The 7,440-nt window shown below is 38.9% G+C and overlaps 1 long non-coding RNA gene across 1 annotated transcript; it reads left to right on the forward strand.

Moving 5' to 3' along the window:
* The first annotated feature begins 1,367 nt into the window (after nt 1–1,367).
* Nucleotides 1,368–5,066, forward strand: LOC122465503. The gene is made up of 3 exons (XR_006290413.1): nt 1,368–1,913; nt 4,467–4,673; nt 4,800–5,066. It is a non-coding gene; the product is annotated as an uncharacterized LOC122465503 (long non-coding RNA).
* Nucleotides 5,067–7,440: the final 2,374 nt, after the last annotated feature.

Here is a 7,440-nt window from a genome sequence, read left to right on the forward strand (position 1 = left end):
TATGTAAAATGGGTCTTGTAAGGTATCATTGGAAAGGTTATAATTTACTGAATGTGATTATCCAATTTGTATGCATGTATCATTTCTGTATCTAAAGTTAGGAATATTGACTATGTAACAATTACAACTCTGTGTGTATTTGGGAGACACCCACCGGACAACAGGCCATTAGCCTTAATGGGCCATTAGCAAGAAACAATAAGACTTTGAAGATACTAATCTCTCTCCTTCCTGAGAGGCATCTTGGGATGTAGCTGTGACAACTACTAGATAAGGGGGTCCTGTCACCTGACACTAAACACCATCTTCGACTTATAATAATTTTCCACTAAAAGGAGGGGGAGGTGAAGACTGGGAAACAAAAGATTCCCGCCTTACATAAATCTTATTTAAGGCTGGGGAGTAAGGCAAACAGGACTCTTCTCCATTTTCTTCCTGCCCAAGAAGAAAGACTGCTGAAAGTACCTGAGGAGAAAAAGCAACTGAACTGAGGGAAAGGCAAGGGCTGAGTCCAGACTATGACAGGAGTCTAATCTGTAAAGAGAAATAATGGGAACTCTAAGCTACAGAAACTCTGCAACTTGCCTAAAACAACATTTAGGCTGTGAAGTTATTTCTTGAAACCAGTCTCTTTAAGATCTTAAGCTTAATATGCATGTTTTATTTTATTTGCTTGGCAATCTGCTTTGTTCTGTTTGCTACCCCTTATAATCACTTAAAACTGCCTTTTATAGTTAATAAACTTGTTTTTGTTTATTATTAAACCCAGTTTGTGCAATTTCTAACTGGGTGGGCAAGAAGTTGTGCATATCTTCCTCCACATTGAGGGAGGGGACAAATTTATGAGCTTACGTTGTATAGATTTCTCTACAGCACAAGACATTATTATTTTGGGTGTACTTTCCAGAGGGGTGCTCCACTTGAGTGCTGGGCGATTTCCTAGCTGAGTCTTCTCATAGAGAGCTGTTTGCAGACTCTGTATGATTCTACAGCTGGTGTGTCCCTACATGTGTGTGTGTGCTGCCAGAGGCCGGAGAGCCTAATTCAGCAAAACCAGGAGAGGGAGCCCAGGCTAGTGGAGCAGGTAGGTTTAGTGAAATCCCAGTACGTCAGGTAGCATCCTGGACAGAGGGTCTAACCTGTGATGCCTGCATCTTCAGCATGCATATAGGGTCAGACAGAGTTTCCTTTAAGAAACCAAAGAGAAGGCTGGATCACTGCCACCTGAGTGACAGATAGGAAGACTGAATGGGCTGAGCAGTCCAAAGGGAACAATCCTAGATAACAACTCTATTAAAGGAGGTGCTGTTCAGCCAAACATTTCCCCCATTCCAGGAGGCTGGTGAGGCAGCGGGGGGAGAAGATAATCCCTCGCAAATTAAAATTAGCCATCTCAGCAAAATAATTTATGAGTTGTTCCCATTAGGGCCATGCTCTGCTCCTCTATACTAGCCACTTATGATAGTCCCTATCTTTAGCAACTGTATAGAACCAGCTGAAGACATGGGATCCTTACACATATTCACATCACCATCCTCAGAATTGCCTGGCCCTAGGTGGAGCCAGTATACATGAAACTGAAGAGCTACTGAGCACCATAATGATGCTTAAACTAGTCGTAGGATCTGATCCACAGAGATATGTAGAATGACATCTGAAACAAGGCAAAGACTCCACCTAAACAACAAAGGGCCTAGTCCTGCAAGGTGCTGCAAGATGGTGAGCAAGCTTTAATTACAGTCAGTCGGAATTAAAATGGTGCTCAGAAGTTGCTCAGCACCATACATGACACAATGTTGAGGCATGTGCTCAAAATACTGGCATGTTTTTGTACTGATATCCTTTGCTGCCTGTCCAAGCAGCTGCAGTGAGGTGATAAACGGCAGAGTTGGCAAAGTCCTTTCCTGCAAGAGGTAACTGAATTAACCAAACCAGTTTTCTGTTCTCTAGTAATATATATATATATATAAATATTTCTACTTCATGAGGTAGGAAGAGATCTTCTGAAATCAAGAAATACAATGAGATTCACAGACTAACCATCATGCTTTTTAGGACATTAAAGTTTTCAAGATAAATACTGCCTGTGAAGTCAGCATGGATTTGACTACTCTTTACATGGTAACCTAACCCATGGCATCCTTAAGTAAGGATATTTTTCACCTCTTAGACCTTGATTGCTAAGGTGAATGTGATGTTTATGATCCACAGAAGGAACTCTGGACAGCCCAACTATCTCCGATAGGGGCTATTTTTAAAAGGAATTTTTAAAACAATTATTCAGTTGGAGAAGATTCACACAAAGCTGCCAGGGCATAGCACAGGCTCTCAAATGATTATTCAAAAGGATTTGAAGTGGCCAAACATTGTGTACACAAAAAGACTGAACATTTCTTGTTTCTGGGTCACAGGCTATCAAGACCTTTGACCTACAAGCTATAGATCTCTTACCCAGGCAAATTACTTACACTGGACTACTTCATAAACAACAGAAGCTTTAAGTGTCCCACCAGGCATTACAAATAGGGTGGAGTTATCCATTGCTGGATTTTATTTGGATGGAAATGAGCCTTCCTGGGAAGTCTACTTAAACCTTTTAAATAATGCTTGAGTAGTGACTTTACAACAATTGTATTTAATTTGTGATGAGAAGGAATGGTTCCAAGTGTTGTTTGTCTATAACTTCACCTAATGAAACTCCTCTTAATGCCAGCACTTAACTAATGCAAGGAATCATTATTCAACCAGTTGCAGCTCTCTGTATTTCAACTTTAACAAATATTACTTGCTGGATGAAAAGGGGCAGTCTGTCAGTCCTGCATCTGTCACTTGGTATTAAGTGATTTTCATTTTAGCGGAGTTCTGTGTTTTTTGGAGGTTTTTTTATTCCATCTCTATAGTCATAATTAAAGGTCTGTGAAGTCTGATGCTAAAGCAAGAGAACCACTGAATGAAATAAAAGCTGGTTAGAATTTCACTCTGCTAGGTCTGCTTTATTTATATCCCCACTGTGTTCTGAAGACTTTTACAAGTGTTATTTACTAAACAGCCTAGAAGAAGATAGCAGTAAGTTCAAAAGCAATTAGAAGCTTGCGTGTTCATCAAAAAATGGTCTCCTAAATTTCTTCATTTTACTCCAGCTATTATAATCTGACACTTAAAATGATAATGGTTTATATATCTCCAGATGTTATAGTAAGATTTAACATGGTTGTTCGTAATAAATTATATAGTCTCCTTTATTATTTCTCCAACCATCTCAATTATTATTATGAACCATTTTGATAGCCATATACACAGAGATTTAGAGAACATAGAACAATTTGTAGTCTCATTTAAATAAAGACAAACATAATCATAGGACAACTAGTGAGGAGCAAGAGAGTCTTTGGGCTACTAAGAACGAGAGAGAAGGGACAAAAAGATTTCCAGAAGGGTGAGAGATGGGAAAAGAAAATTATTTAGACATATTGGAATGGGGATAATTGAGAGGCAGGGAGATAAGACGTGAGAGAGTCAAGAGATGAGCTGGGAGTGGACGAGGATTTTAGCAGACAATAAAAAAAGGGTAATTTTTTGAGATATTTAAACCAGAACATGTGATAAGACACGATGAGGATAAATGGAGAGAAGAGTCAAAATTATAGGTGAAATCCTGGCTTTATTGAAGTCAACAGCAGTTTTGCCATTCACTTCAATAAGCCCAGAAGTTCACCGTACATGTCTGGGAGCGTATGGGTCAGAAGGATGGAAAGGTAGTAGAATTGCCAAAAAGAGACAGAGAAGTGGGAAAAAGAAAAGACATATTAAGTGGGATTAGCAGAAATTAAATTTGGGAGGAGTTAAATTTGAGATGGCAGCTAGACAATTGAGAAGAAATATCAGAAAAGCATTAGTGATGCAAGATTAGATGAAGAAATGGATGTCAGGGGCAGATAGGTTGATTCTGGAATTATCAGCATAAAAGCTGTAACTAAAACTTTCTTCCAGTCCAATGGCCTTGACCTTTTTCCACTTTAAACACCCTGATCAGCCATCTTCCTAGCCCCCTTCTCCTCCACAGCATTCCTCTTTGTCCAGGATGTTGCCAACTTCTTTACAACAAAAATTGTACAAACATTCCTTCTTCTCCTCCCTCTTTCTTAATCTCCTTAACAAGAGAAAGAGAGAGGGGGAAGGGTGCTAGTGGGGAATCCAGAAGAGAATTCTCAGGGAAACGAAAGGCTTATCTACCTGGGAATATTTTTCCAATTATACCAGTATAATTATATTGGTAAACTGATATAGTGATACCTGAATAATTCCCCAGGTGGACACTTTTATTCCAGAAAGGAGTGGCTATTTTTGGCTTAGTTTATATCCCTTCCACAACACCCTAACAAACCAAAAAGGGGAATTATACCAATATAAATGATATTGGTTTAAATTCACACCTTAGCTTATACTGGTATAACTTTCTCATGCAGACAAGGCCGCACACATACATGAAGAGAGGAAGATGAGGCCCATGTAAAACATATATTGGAGGAGGTATCAGCAAGGCAGGAGGAGAAACATGAAAATGCAGAGCAAGAGGGGTCAAGAGAAGAAAAAGCATAAAAAGGCAAGACTGTCAAACACCGGAGACAGATCAAGAAGGAGGATAAAGAACCATGTTAGCAACATAAAAAGAGGTCAATCATATGAGTCAGTGAATCTTCACTGTCACTTCCTCTCCCCACCCCCGCTTTTTCCCCGCTGCTCTTGATCAGCCTTCCCCATTTAGACATTATCACTCATTTATTTTCTTCTTCCCACAGCTGCTTGCTGCCATTACAGATGTACAAATTTGGTATCATCAAGCAGCTCATTCATTTTTTTAAAAGGTAGCAATGTATTGCATGAAAGATTCAGACCATTGGTCATCATCAAGAAGAGGTAAAACAGATCAAACATTGCTTTTAAAAACTATAAATACTTTGAATTGTTGAAAGATTAATGAACAAAATATTTGGAAATTTATAATTACACAGACCTAAATCCACCAGATTTTATTTTCAATTGGCTTTAACTTGACACTCCTGGTATCCTATTATGCCTTTTAAGACTCAGTTTCTTTGTTATTTATTTCAATTAATAATAAAGAATGTAATGCTTCATTGTATAAAACACCCCTCTGTGAAGGGTTGGATCACAGAAACCCCCGTGGGGCTGCCAATGGATGTGCCAAGACTACTTCTGCCCTTGCTTTCCCTGCCCGCCCAGCTTGGGACCTCAGTGCCCTGCCTGGTTTGAGCCAGATCTGCTAGCCTGCTGCAAACCCAGACCCAGGTCTGAACCACGTCCCCTAACAGCTGTAGGCTTAAACTGAAAGCAGCTTAAGAAGTGTTCCTGTCTTTAACACTGAGATGCCCAACTCCAATGGGGTCCAAACCCCAAATAAACCAATAAGGCTTAATCAGGGTAAACTCATAAATTGTTCACCGTCTATGACACTGATAGAGAGATAAGCACAGCTGTTTGCCCCCCCGCCCCTCCAAGTATTAATACATATTCTGGGTTAATTAATAAGTTAAAAGTGATTTTATTAAATACAGAAAGTAGGATTTAAGTGGTTCCAAGTAGTAACAGACAGAACAAAGTGAATTACCAAGCAAAATAAAATAGAACACACAAGTCTATGTCTAATTCAGTAAGAAAACTGAATACAGATAAAAATCTCAACCTCAGAAGAATTCCAGTAAGCTTCCTTTTGCAGACTAGTCACCTTATAGTCAGGATCCAGCAATCACTCACACCCCCCATAGTTACTGTCCTTCGTTCCAGTTTCTTTCAGGTACCCTTGGGGGTGGAGAGGCTCTCTCTTGAGCCAGCTGAAGACAAAACAGAGGGGTCTCCCAGGAGTTTAAACAGACTTTTTCTTGTGGATGGACACCCCTCCCCCGTGTAGAATCCAGCTGCAAAATGGAGTTTTGGAGTCACATGGGCAAGTCACATGTCCATGCATGACTCAGTTTTTACAGGCAACAGCCATCACCCACATGCTATCTTGAATGTCTCCAGGAAGACTTCTTATGTGGATTGGAGCCTTCCAAGATCCATTGTGCGTTAAGTGCTTCTTGATGGGGCACTTAACTTGTAAATTCCTTTCTAAAGAAGCTGACCAAATGCCTTACTAAGGTTATTTAAAATCAAACAAGTATACAGCCAATATTCATAACTTCAAATACAACAATGACACATGCATACAAATAGGATGAATATATTCAGTAGATCATAACCTTTACATAGATATGTTACATGGCATATGTAGCATGAAACATATTCCAGTTATGTCATATATATATTCATAAGCATATTTCCATAAAGCCTTACGGGGTGCACCATCACACCCTCCTATTTAGGTTTTAAGATTAACAAAAGATGAAGACTTCAGCCAAAACCATGAACAAGTTTAAATCTGATGTATTTTATTGTTTATAGGATTAAATAAGGAGTTTGGCAAGTTTGAGGATATTTTCAAACTCTCTCCACAAGTGTCACTTTGTCTCTACACAAATCTAACATGAGGTACTGGCTGGAGACCATGCCTGAGTCTCCAGTTCTTCCAGTAGTTTACAGAATAAAGGCCATATTCTGCCCTCATTTATACTGCTTGCCACTTTGACTTCAGTGAAGAAATGAAGATAGAACAGCAGGATTCAATGAGGGTTCAGTGGAGTTAAATGGACATAAGTAAAGGCAGGTTTTATCTTAAATTACCACCATTAAGCAGATGAAATTCTTCTGAGATCTCTCAGAGCAATACCTTATGAGGCTCAAAGCAATTAAAGGTATGTGTACAAATACCTGGGACAAATTTACATCCTTGCTTCTCTATGGTTAACAAAAAGCAAAGTTTGTTATCTGAGAATTCCTGTCAGGTGAAGGATTCCTTGCCTTCTCTATTGAAAAGAGACTTTACATTAGTTTGGAAAGTGCATCAAACAAACATGCATCAGATTAATCAGAGAATTATAATTATTTTCCTAATGCTCAAAGAAAGTAATCCATATATATATAATGTGTGGTGGTAGTGATAAATCTTGTAACATACAGAAATTCTCACAAGATGTATCTGATGAAAACTTGAGATAAATGTTGATAATATTCCTAGTAGCTACTCTAGGAAAGGTAGTGTCAGGAATATAAAAAAGCAATACTTGTTTAAAATATAAGCAAAAAGTCATACAAATAAAAGAAATAATACTTCATATATAATAATAAATATAATACATTGCATTTTTAGAGCACCTTCCATTTGAGAATCAGTACAGCCCCAGTTAATCACAGTGCTTAGATGGGTGATTAACTTTAAGTATCTGTGTAGCCCCATTGAATTTGCAGATGCTTAAAGCTAGGCATGTGTGTAACTGCTTTGCTGGATCAGGGCCTAAGTGCTGTCCGTGGTTCGCTGCTCCA

Source organism: Chelonia mydas, chromosome 4 (assembly GCF_015237465.2).
Source record: "Chelonia mydas isolate rCheMyd1 chromosome 4, rCheMyd1.pri.v2, whole genome shotgun sequence".
Taxonomy (NCBI): domain Eukaryota; kingdom Metazoa; phylum Chordata; order Testudines; family Cheloniidae; genus Chelonia; species Chelonia mydas.